The 12745-nt window shown below is 46.1% G+C and overlaps 1 non-coding gene and 1 pseudogene across 2 annotated transcripts; both read right to left on the bottom strand.

Moving 5' to 3' along the window:
• Positions 1–16: 16 nt before the first annotated feature.
• Positions 17–88, bottom strand: TRNAH-AUG (transfer RNA histidin (anticodon AUG)). The gene has a single exon. It is a non-coding gene; the product is annotated as a tRNA-His (tRNA).
• Positions 89–7259: 7171 nt separating this feature from the next.
• LOC145533220 (U11/U12 small nuclear ribonucleoprotein 48 kDa protein pseudogene) lies at positions 7260–8470 on the bottom strand (annotated as a pseudogene). The gene has a single exon (XR_014073921.1). The product of XR_014073921.1 is annotated as a U11/U12 small nuclear ribonucleoprotein 48 kDa protein pseudogene (transcript).
• Positions 8471–12745: the final 4275 nt, after the last annotated feature.

The following is a 12745-nucleotide window of genomic DNA, read 5'->3' as shown; positions in this document are numbered from 1 at the left end:
CCTTCTCCAGGGGATCTTCCCAACCCAGGGATCGAACCCGGGTCTCCCGCATCATAGGCAGACGCTCTACCGTCTGAGCTACCAGAGAAGCCAACTCCCGCAGTTTACCCAAACTCATGTCCATTGAGTCGGTGATGCCGTCCAACCATCTCATCCTCTGTCATCCCCTTCTCCTCCTGCCCTCAATCTTTCCCAGCATCAGGGTCTTTTTCAGATGAGTCAGCTCTTTGCATCAGGTGAGCAAAGTATTGGAGTTTCAGTTTCAGCATCAGTCCTTCCAATGAATATTCAGGACTGATATCCTTTAGGATGGACTGGTTGGATCTCCTTGCAGTCCAAGGGGTTCTCAAGAGTCTTCTCCAACACCACCGTTCAAAAGCATCAATTCTTCGGCGCTCAACTTTCTTTATGGTCTAACTCTCACATCCATACATGACTACTGTAAAAACCATAGCCTTGACTAGATGAATCTTTGTTGGCAAAGTAACGTCTCTGCTTTTCAATATGCTGTCTAGGTTGGTCATAACTTTTCTTCCAACGAGTAAGCGTCTTTTAATTTCATGGCTGCAATCACCATCTGCTGTGATTAGATGCAGGGACCATCTGCATTGTCTGCACTGCACCATCTGCAGTGATTAGTGCAGGGAATAGGAAAGCAAGCCCTGTAGCCCCAAGGCTGCTTATCTGGCCCTGATTTCGGCTCTCTGCCCCACCCACTCAGACTTCTGGTTAACACATTAATTTCTCTTTCGGCAACCATCCTTCCCTCCTCTCATCCTGTGGTTGGGAAATGTTGATCCCACTTCTGCAACTGCAGGTGGATATTTCAGCCCTGGGCAATCAAAACACTTTACCATCCCACCCCAACATAGTTGGTTCAGCAGGCCAGTAAGAGCCTGCCCTGGGGCTTTGGCTGCATCTGCTGGGAAGGAAAACATTTTCTACTGAGATAATGTGATGGACAAGTTGGTGATGGACAGGGAGGCCTGGCGTGCTGCAGTTCATGGGGTCGCAAAGAGTCAGAAACGACTGAGCGACTGAACTGAACTGATTCCTATTCCCAGGCCCTGCGGGGAGTATATTTCTAGAGCCTACCAGAAGCCAGCAAGAACAAACACCCGAGTTCAGAGAGTGAAGTGGCTTGCCCGAGACCACACAGCTAGTAAGACACAGCCAGGCCTCAGACTCAGATGGTCTCGCTGCTCCTGAATCCCGAGGACTGGAAATGTATTTTTCTAAACCAGAGCAAGGTATGTTTTGTGTCAGGTCTGGGACAGTTGGGGTCATTTGTGAGATGGGAGAATTCCAACAAGTTCCCACTGAGCAACAGGCGGCGGGAAATGCTGACTAACACCTACTACACATTGAGCACAGGCCAGAGGCGGAGAGCTCTGGGTGAGAGTCCCTTCAGGCGGTCCCCGCAGCTCTGAGAGGTCAGTACGCTTAGCCCCGTTTTTTGCAGATGAGGAAACTGAGGCACAGAGTCAAATAACACACCAAATGTCACACAGATGGCCGGTGGCAGGGCTGGAATCTGAGCCCTGACGTGGCGCTGAGCTCTGGCAGGTTTCACGCACACCTGCAGCCCCAGTGGAGGGAGGGAGGTGGGAAGGCAGGTTTTCCAGCATGTCTCCTATGAGAAATCAGCAACGTTGCAGGATGAGAAACGGCCACTGACCCCGAGCGGGGGGCGTGCCCTGGAGACATGAGACCCCAGAGGGCAGCGGCTACTCACATCAGTTGATTAAAGAAGAACCAGAAAATCCAGATGCTTTAAAACGCTGGCTCCGTTCTTTAATCATACCGTGGGCAAAATAAAACAGGCGTCTAGGTCAACGTCTGCCCACAACTCCCCAGTGGCTCAGTCGTGTCCTACTCTTGGTGACCCCATGGACTGTAGCCCGCCAGACTCCTCTGTCCAGGGCATTTTCCCGGCAGGAATGCTGGAGTGGGTGCCATTTCCTCCTCCTGGCTGGTGCAGGGACCGCCTGACTTTAGGAGGGTGTGTGCTGCTATCTGGTGGTGGACTGGGGCAGGTGGCAGCGCCAACAGATGGGTTCCCAGCTCCACTGGGAAATGTCATGCATCCCCCTGAGCTGACTTGTCTTTAGAGGGGTTCTGGGCACCATGTCTGCCCCCAACATTAACCTCACCCCCTTTTGATAAACCTAAAATTTCAAGCTACCCTTTTAAACATAATTTTGTAATAAGTAATACATGCATAAGGTAAAGAGTAATAGGGGACTTTCCTGATGGTCCAGTAGTTAAGACTCCACACTACCAATTCAGGGGGCCTGGGTTCAGTCCCTGGCCAGGGAACTAGATCCCACACGCCAGCAACTAAAAGATACCATACACTCCAATGTAGATTCCACGTGCCTCGACTAAGACGCGGCACGCATGCTCAGTCTCTCAGTGGTGTCCAGCTCTGCGATCCCATGGACTGTAGCCTGCCAGGCTCCTCTCTCCATGGAATTTCCCAGGCAAGAATACTGGAGTGGGTTGCTATTTCCTTCTCCACTAAGACCCAGCACAGCCAAATAAATAAATATAGGTTAAGTATTTTTTTAAAGAGTAATAAACAGTACAGGGGTCAGGTGACTGTGGCCAGTAGGCGAAATCTGGCCCACCCTGTTTTTCTGTTGTCCCCATGAGCACTTTTTTTTTTAATAGTGGGGGCAATAAAGAATATTTTCCTAACAAATGACATTCAAATTCAGTGTCAGTTATAAAGTTTTCTTTGGCACACAGTCACACCCATTATTTGCATATTGTCTCTGGCTGGTTTTTCAATATAGCAGCAGAGTCAAGAGACCAAATGACCCACAAAATCAAAAATACTATAGTACTATATCAATGCTTCCTTATTTCTTTCTACAGCTGTATAACATTCCAACTTCAGGATGGACCTTTCTTTTTTAACTCATCACCCGTTAAATTTTGAGGTCATTTTCAGTTTTGGGTAATACAAATTGCTGTGGTATGCACTGAAGGACTTAAGTCTTTGCTCATGAGGGCCAGTAGGCCTGAGGGGTCAATTCCTGGGGATCGAATTGCTGGGTTAGGGATGTCTGCGAGTTACCTTTTGATCGCTCATGCCAAAATTGCCTTTGACCAAGGCCATGCCCATTTAAACTCTCAGAACTTTTGAGAGTGCCAGTTTCCTCACACCCTTGCCAACACAGGGTGTTATCAAGTGTTTGTTCTTTGCCAATCTGATAAGTGGTTTTAATTTGCATTTCTCTTACTAGATTTCTCTTAGATTTCATTGAATCTAAGATATCATTGATTGTACCATGCACCTGATTTCAGAAATGTTTGAATATAAAATTTGCCTCTTAGAATCACTGAAATAGAGTATGTTGAGTGGAATCGGCTATTTTATTGCATTTTCTTACTCTGTATTCTATTCTGATTTTTTTTTTTTGGTGGGGGGGTGGGGGCAGGGAGGCAGGACAGTGGTGGTTAAGAGCTTAGAGTTCAAATCCCAGCTCTGCCCCTTACAAGTGTGGTCTTTGCGCAGGTTACTTAATCTTTTCTGTGTTTCAGTTTCCTCATCTTTAAGATGAGTACCTACCTCACAGGGTCGTTGTGAAAGTGAAGTGAAAGTCACTTAGTCGTGTCCGACTCTTTGCAACTCCAGGGACCATATAGTCCATGGAATTCTACAGGCCAGAATACTGGAGTGGGTAGCCTTTTCCTTCTCCAGGGGATCTTCCCAACCCAGAAATTAAACCCACATCTCCCGTATTGCAGGCAGATTCTTTACCAGCTGAGCCACCAGGGAAGCCCAAGAATACTGGAGTGGGTACCCTATCCCTTCTCATGCAGATCTTCCTGACCCAGGAATCGAACTGGGGTCTCCTGTATTACAGGCAGATTCTTTACCAGCTGAGCCACCAGGGAAGCCCAAGAATACTGGAGTGGGTACCCTATCCCTTCTCATGCAGATCTTCCTGACCCAGGAATCGAACTGGGGTCTCCTATATTACAGGTGGATTCTTTACCAGCTGAGCTACCAGGGAAGGGTTGTTATGAAGGTTAAATGGATTAATCTATACAAAACACTATGTTCCTGGAACATACTAAATGCTCCATAAACATCTGCTGCAAACATCATGTTTTCCTTTGGGATCTCTTTTTCTTAGTGAGTTGCAAGGGCTCCTTATTAATTAAGAGAACATCTTTTCGGTTTTTCCCCCACCCTGGACTCCTGGTTTCTATTCCTTTTTTCCTTGATCACAAAAGTAAAAGATGGTACAAAAGTCAGACATTACAAAAATAAAATGTACAGGAAGAAACTAATGGAAATGACCCAGATGTCAATCAATATAGGAATAAATGAACTGTACTACTACTCCTACCCACTCAGTCCTATCCTGTTTTGATCGTATAGTTTAGCAACTACATCAAACATTGAGTATCTTAATGCTATACTTCAGCCATCCCAGGGGGACATAACTCATGTGCCATGAGATGCCACTTGCAAACGTGTCACCCACCCCATCCAACACAGACCCCTCCCCAGGGACTCTCTGCCTTCTGGGTGCCCATGACTCTTGCTGTCAACAGTTCCTCAGCTTTACTTTCTATAGTTTGTGTTATAAAAGCTACAGCATGAGTCTGGGGCTTTTTTCTTAACTACAGTTTGGAAACAGAAACACAGAACTTTATGGTAATGTTATCCCCAACCTTGCTACTCAAAGTGTGGTCTGTACTCAGCATCAGCATCCTCTAGGAGGCTGTTGGAAATGCAGGATCTCAGTGTCCCTCGCCCCCAGAGAATCAGAATCTGCGTTTAAACAAGCTTGCTACTGATTTACCTACACATAACACTTTGAGAAGTATTACTCTAAAAAACAATATTGTAGGTCTTGTAAAGTATATTGTATTTTTTTACATTTTGAATATACTTTTTCAAACTATTCACGTCTTTCACATCTCAGAGATCCCAAAACTGCCCGGGTGTTTTCCTGCCTTGTTGAGAATAGTGTTTTTGAGTAAAGGCTGTGGACCAGTACAAGTCCATCTATCTCTTTCCTGGAACACTGTGCCAGCTTCCTTGGCTGTAGATAACAATTTACCTTTAAGAGCAGCTTAAGCAATAATGACACTTATTATCACGTCTTCAGTCTCAGTCTCAGTTCAGTCGCTCAGTCGTGTCTGACTCTGCAACCCCATGGACTGCAGCACGCCAGGCTTCCCTGTCCATCACCAACTCCCGGAGTTTACTCAAACTCATGTCCATTGCATCGGTGATGCCATCCAACCATCTCATCCTCTGTCATCCCCTTCTCCTCCTGCCTTCAATCTTTCCCAGCATCAGGGTCTTTTCAAATGAGTCAGCTCTTCACATCAGGTGGCCAAAGTATTGGAGTTTCAGTTTCAGCATCAGTCTTTCCAATGAATATTCAGGACTGATCTCCTTTAGGATGGACTGGTTGGATCTCCTTGCAGTCCAAGGGACTCTCAAGAGTCTTCTCCAACACCACAGGTCAAAAGCATCAATTCTTCGGCGCTCAGCTTTCTTTATAGTCCAACTCTCACACCCATACAGGACTACTAGAAAAACCATAGCCTTGACTAGACAGACCTTTGTTGGTAAAGTAATGTCTCTGCTTTTTAATATGCTGTCTAGGTTGGTCATAACTTTTCTTCCAAGGAGCAAGCGTCTTTTAATTTCATGGCTGCAGTCACCATCTGCAGTGATTTTGGAGCCCAAAAAAATAAAGTCTGCCACTGTTTCCTTTGTTTCCCCATCTATTTGCCATGAAGTGATGGGACTGGATGCCATGATCTTAGTTTTCTGAATGTTGAGTTTTAAGCTAACTTCTTCACTCTCCTCTTTCACTTTCATCAAGAGGCTCTTTAGTTCTTCTTCACTTTCTGCCATAAGGGTGGTGTCATCTGTGTATCTGAGGTTATTGATATTTCTCCCAGAAATCTTGATTCCAGTTTGTGCTTCATCCAGCCGGGCATTTCGCATGATGTATTCTGCATATAAGTTAAATAAGCAGGGTGACAATATACAGCCTTGACGTACTCCCTTTCCGATTTGGAACCAGTCCATTGTTCCATGTCCAGTTCTAACTGTTGCTTCTTGACCTGCATACAGATTTCTCAGGAGACAGGTAAGGTGCTCTGGTATTCTCATCTCTTTAAGAATTTTCCACAATTTGTTGTGACACACAGTCAAAGGCTTTGGCATAGTCAATAAAGCAAAAGTGTTGGAGAAGACTCTTGAGAGTCCCTTGGACTGCAAGGAGATCCAACCAGTCCATCCTAAAGGAGATCAGCCCTGAATATTCATTGGAAGGACTGATGATGAAGCTGAAACTCCAATACTTTGGCCACCTGATGTGAAGAGCTGACTCATTTGAAAAGACCCTGATGCTGGGAAAGATTGAAGGCAGGAGGAGAAGGGGACAACAGAGGATGAGATGGTTGGATGGCATCACTGACTCATTGAGTCTGAGTAGGCTCCAGGAGTTGGTGATGGACAGGGAGGCCTGGTGTGCTGCAGTCCATGGGATTGCGAAGAGTTGGACATGACTGAGCAACTGAACTGAACTGACTATACTGATAAAGCAAAAGTAGATGTTTTTCTGGAACTCTCTTGCTTTTTCAATGATCCAGCAGATGTTGGCAATTTGATCTCTGGTTTCTTTGCCTTTTCTAAATCCAGCTTGAACATCTGGAAGTTCATGATTCATGTGTTGTTGAAGACTGGCTTGGAGAATTTTGAACATTACTTTACTAGCGTGTGAGATGAGTGCAATTGTGCGGTAGTTTGAACATTCTTTGGGATTGGAATGAGAACTGATCTTTTCTAGTCCTGTGGCCACTGGGTGAGTTTTCCAAATTTGCTGGCATATTGAGTACAGCACTTTCACAGGATCATCTTTTAGGGATTGAAAGAGCTCAACTGGAATTCCATCACCTCCACTAGGTTTGTTCACAGTGATGCTTACTAAGGCCCACTTGACTTCGCATTCCAGGAAGTCTGGCTCTAGGTGAGTGACCATACCATCATGATTATCTGGGTTGTGAAGATGTTTTTTGTATAGTTCTTCTGTGTATTCTTGCCACCTCTTCTTAATATCTCCTGCTTCTGTTAGGTGCATACCATTTCTGTCCTTTATTGTGCTCCTCTTTGCATGAAATGTTCCCTTGGTGTCTCTAATTTTCTTGAAGAGACCTCTCGTCTTTCCCATTCTATTGTTTTCCTCAATTTCTTTGCATTGATCACTGAGGAAGGCTTTCTTTTTTTTTTTCATGGTTTCAGAGGTATTTATTGAAAAATAATGATCTGAGCACTAAACAGTTGACATCAGCACATGCTCCTATGGAGAGCAATGACAGACACCAGCATACTGGTTACCGTGGCACAGGCCTCACTAACATGTGCGCAAACGCTTCGCTTTACATCTTTTGCTTTCTTCTTTTGTGACTGTGATGTCTTTCCCCATCCCTCTCCTTCCGTCTCCTGGAGTCCCAGCCTCTGTCCTCGTCCTTACTTCTCTTCCGTCTATGTGGGCTCCGACTTCGGTCCCGTCTGTGCCGTGAACCCTCCCCGTCCAGACGGCTCCCCCCAGACTGCCTTGAGTCCACTGAAGCCGACCGTCTTTCTTCATTTTTGTCCGCCCCGTCCGCGTCCTGCTCCTCCTGCCAGTGGCTGCTCAGCTCCTCCATGTGCACACTGATCACATCCCGGATCACCTCAGTGTATGATTTCTTGGTTATGTGAACATTCTTAGCTCTATAGGACTGGCGTCTCCTTCTGTAATCTCTCACTTCTGCCAGGATTTCAAGGTAAGATTTTGGACTTTTTCGACTATTATCTTGATTGACTTTGGCAGCCAAGTCTACAAAGAGATCGCTGTCATTTTCAATGATTTGAGAATCTGAGCGTTTTTTCTTTGTTTCCTCGACTACAAAATCGTAGAGGGCAAGACGATCGGCTTGAGTCAGATCACAAACAAACCGTTTGTGATTCAGAGGAACTTCAACAGGCAATGAAGAATACACCCCCCAATTATTTGATTATAATAATCACCATCATTTCCTACTGCAGCTCTAGCTTGTTTAATTATCTGGAATTGTGAGTCCTTATTCAAGGTAATTGAAGGTATGTTCGCATTCTCATAGAAAAAGTCAGAATTATACATTTTATCCTCTTCCTCTTTGGTATAGCCCAGTTTCCGCAATCTGCAAGATACCATGTGCTTTGCTAAAGATGATTTAGGCATGTGATGATTGGAATCGTATGGGCATATTGCAACTTCATCCTCGGCCATATTGCAACTTCATCCTCGGCCGCCGCTGCCTCCTCCCCGGGCTCCAGCCGGTCCAGGCTCCAGCCCAGCGACGCCGTCACCTCCTCCAGCGTCCGACGGCAGCTCTCCACGAACTCGCTCAGCTCCTCCCGCAGGCGCCGGCGCTCCTCCACAGGGGGAGGCTCGGCCTCCATCTGAGGAAGTCTTTCTTATCTCTCCTTGCTATTCTCTGGGACTCTGCATTCAAATGGGTATATCTTTCTTTTTCTCCTTTGCTTTAACTTCTCTTCTTTTCACAGCTATTTGTAAGGCCTCATCAGACAACCATTTTTCCTTTCTGCGTTTCTTTTTCTTGGGGATGGTCTTGATCACTGCCTGAAGACAAGAGTGGAGAAATAACTCTGGAAAGAATGAAGAGACAGAGCCAAAGCAAAAACAACACCCAGTTGTGGATGTGACGGGTAATGGAAGTAAAGTCCGATGCTATAAAGAACAATATTGCATAGGAACCTGGAATGTTAGGTCCATGAATCAAGGCAAATTGGAAGTGGTCAAACAGGAGATGGCAAGAGTGAACATCGACATTTGAGGAATCAGTGAACTAAAATGGACTGGAATGGGTGAATTTAACTCAGATGACCATTATATATATTACTGTGGGCAAGAATCCCTTAGAAGAAATGGAGTACCCATCATAGTCAACAAAAGAGTCCGAGATGCAGTACTTGGATGCAATCTCAAAAACGACAGAATGATCTCTATTCATTTCCAAGGCAAACTATTCAATATCACGGTAATCCAAGTCTATGCCCCGACCAGTAATGCTGGAAGAAGCTGAAGTTGAACAGTTCTATGAAGACCTACAAGACCTTCTAGAACTAACACCCAAAAAAGATGTCCTCTTCATTATAGGGGTCTGGAATGCAAAAGTAGGAAGTTGAGAGCTACCTGGAGTAACAGGTAAATTTGGCCTTGGAGTACAAAACGAAGCAGGTCAAAGGCTAACAGAGTTTTGCCAAGAGAATGCACTGGTCATAGCAAACACCCTCTTCCAACAACACAAGAGAAGACTCTACACATGGACATCACCAGATGGTCAATACCGAAATCAGACTGATTGTATTCTTTGCAGCCAAAGATGGAGAAGGTCTATACAGTCAGCAAAAACAAGACCAGGAGGTGACTGTGGCTCAGATCACAAACTCCTTATTGCCAAATTCAGACTTAAATTGAAGAAAGCAGGGAAAACTACTAGACCATTCAGGTATGACCTAAATCAAATCACATCTCTTAAGAAGCCTATAGATAGGCAGCTCTGAGATTTGTTCAATTGCTCAACTACATCATCCAGGTCCTACCTAGCTCTTGCCATTTTTCTGTGCTGGCATCTTTGGTGCGTTGGCTTTTCAGCATCAAGGTTGTGCCTCATGGTATCTTAATGATTGCCACAGCTCCAACCATCACAACATCATATTATATGGAAAAAAAAGGGGGACAAAAAAGGCTTTCTCCCCAGCTATTTTCATGAGAGGAAACTTCCAAACATGCCTTCTCCCCGACTCACTGGTCAGAAAGAACTAGACCCTGGACCAACCACTGGCAAGAGGAAATGGCAGTGCCTGTGACTGGCTTGGATTCACACGAAGCTGAACCTCCGGCCTCCTGAACAAAACCAGGCTTCTGAAGGACAGAAGGACATGACTGGCCTGGTTGACCCCTCACCTCCAGTCTTGCTGCAGCCCAATTCAATTTCCTTGAGGCAGCCAGGCTGCACTTTGTTAAAATGCAAACCTGCCCGGGTCATTTCGCTTTAAACTTCTCAGGCTTCAGCCCCCTCACCACAGAGGGAACACCGAGCGCCCCAGGGTTAAAAGAACTGGATTCCAAACCTGATTTTACTTCTCTCCTGTTGCCTGACCTGGGGAAGCCATCTTACCCCACCGAGTCTCAGTTTCCACGTCTGACAAATGTGGAGATAACAGCCGCTTTACAAATGTCATTGAGGAAATAATGACAGCAGCAGCCAATACTTCTATAGCCCTCCCACTGTGTCAAGCTCTTTTCTAAATTCTTTAGTTGTATTAGCCATTTTCACCTTCCCACGCGTCCGATAAAACGGGAGTCGCATCGGCATCAGCTGAAGCTACCAGCTCAAGCGCAGGGAGAGGCTGGGGCGCAGGCGCCAGTGCGATGCGGCTCTGGGGAGCGGGCAGAGCAACTCCGAGAGCGCTTCAGCACGCGGAGGACTACAACTCCCAACAGGCTCTTCCGCGCCGCTGGACTACAACAACCAGCATGCCCCGGGCTGTCGTGCTTCACCTAGTCCTCCTGCCAGGCCGACTGTGCAGAAATTCTCTTTATGGTCAGTTTCGCTTGACAGACATTCCCCACGGGAACCAAGGAATCTATGCGGGTAAACACATATGCGCATCATGAATAAGAGGCTTTTGTTCTAACCCTAACTCCTCCACCTGTTAGCTTTCCTCATCTCTAAAATGAGGATATTCCCGGGAGCTATCGTGTCATTGAGCTGTGAGGATTAAAAGCTGAATATGACAGCTTGGTAGATGTCCCCTCCACTCTGGGTGCCCAAGCGTTTATCAACCCATTTTATCTCCATAGCAGCCTCATGAGATTGGTATCCTTATCACCCTTTTCAGAAGGGGAAATTGATGCCAGGAAAGGTTCAAGTCTCTTGCCTCAAGTCACACAGCCAAGTGAATGGCGAACTCAAACCCAGAAAATTTCACTCCAGAGGTGAGTCCACTTTAGGAACCCAAATGCTTCCCATCTGCTATATGACATTTTACAGTGACTGAAAGTCCAGGGCAAATATTTTGTGTGCCCTTCAAGGTAAATTTCAATCACTTGATACAGGGTATAATGTCAAGGTGACTTGGTGGGAAGGGGCTTCCCTGATGGCTCAGACAGTAAAGAATCTGCCCACAATGCGGGAGATCTGGGTTCCATTCCTGTGTCAGGAAGATCTCCTGTAGAAAGAAATTGCAACCCATCCCCTGGGTGGGGAAGATCCCCTGGAGAAAGGAGTGACTGTCCACTCCAGTAGTCTTGACTGGAGAATTCCATGGACAGAGGAGCCTAGTGGGCTACCGTCAGACACGATTGAGCCACTGAGCAGACTCAGGCTGTCATAAGGAGAATGGAACATGGGGGCAAGAATGGAGGCTGCTGGGATCCTCCACGTGGGAGACAAGGGGAGCCTAGAGGTGAATGGGGTAGAGAGGTGCTTAGGAGGCACTGCTTAGGAGGCACGAGGTGAACTGGGTGCAGGTGTCCAGCTTCCTTGTTCCTTTGTACTGAAAGTTCTGGTCCTTACTCTGCCAATGTGTAGCTGTGCCACTTTGAGGCAAACCTTTCATCTCTCCCAGCCTCAGTCTTCACATCCACATAAGGGTTTCTCAGACCACTTATGATAGAGGAGTCAACTTCTTGAATTTAACATTTGCAAATATATGTCTCCTGGGCCTTTGCACATGTCACTCCCACTACTCGCCTCTCATCGTTCAGGTCTCTGTTGAAACGTGACTTCCTAAGAGGCCTGACCACTCCTTCCCCGGTTTAGTTCCTATCCTATTATAGTTAGGTTCTTCCCTATTTGTTTACTTGCTTCCTGCCTCCAACTAAAATGTAAGCCCATGAGAGCAGAAGCTTGCTTCTTCAGGGATGCATATCCCTCCACAGCACCTATGAAAGTGTCTGGCACATAGTAGATGCTTAGTAAATATTTGATTGAGTGAATGAGTGAACGAATGAATGAATGAGTGAATGTTTTCCCTGCCACCTTTATATATATATCCCCCGAATCCTTTAACTGCCCTGCTTCAAGCGCCTTCTGGCCTGGGTGCATTGATCTTGGAAGCAAGACCTGTGGCCTGGGTTCAAATTCTGACTCAGTTACTTAAGGGCTGAGTTTACATAAATGTCTTAACCCCTCTCGCCCTCATTTTTCACTTTAACCCAAACCTCACAGAGGAAAAGGCCCAGGGCAAGATAAGTGCTTTTAAACAATATTATAAATTTGCATCTATTTACTTATTTTTATTGAAGTATAGTTAACTTACAATATGGTGTTAGTTTCAGGTGTACAGCATAGTGATTCAGGTTTTTGGGTTTTGGTGGGTTGGTTTTTTTTTTTTCAGATTACCTTGTATTATAGTTTATGACAATAGGCGCTCTATTAAAACTTTCTTTTCTTTTAGTCACACCCTTCCAAGTCTGATCACCCTTGCCCTTCTCACCAAGCACCTCAATACCTGCCTCGCACCAGAGCCTGGAGGGCCTTGCGGGTTGCTGGGCCCTCACGCACGCAAATGTTTCCTCGCTCTAAAAGGGCAGGAAAAAAAAACCTTTCAGGCAACGGGTCGAGCGGCCCGCAGAGCAGGCGTCAGTGAGGCGTCCGCGCATGCGCACGCGCCTGCGCAGAAGAGCCCAGGGACGGTGGGGGGTGA

Source organism: Giraffa tippelskirchi, chromosome 13 (assembly GCF_054371585.1).
Source record: "Giraffa tippelskirchi isolate mGirTip1 chromosome 13, T2T-mGirTip1v1.2.pri, whole genome shotgun sequence".
NCBI lineage: Eukaryota > Metazoa > Chordata > Mammalia > Artiodactyla > Giraffidae > Giraffa > Giraffa tippelskirchi.
Note: the sequence above shows the minus strand (reverse complement) of the source record. Positions and strands in the feature narration are given on the sequence as shown.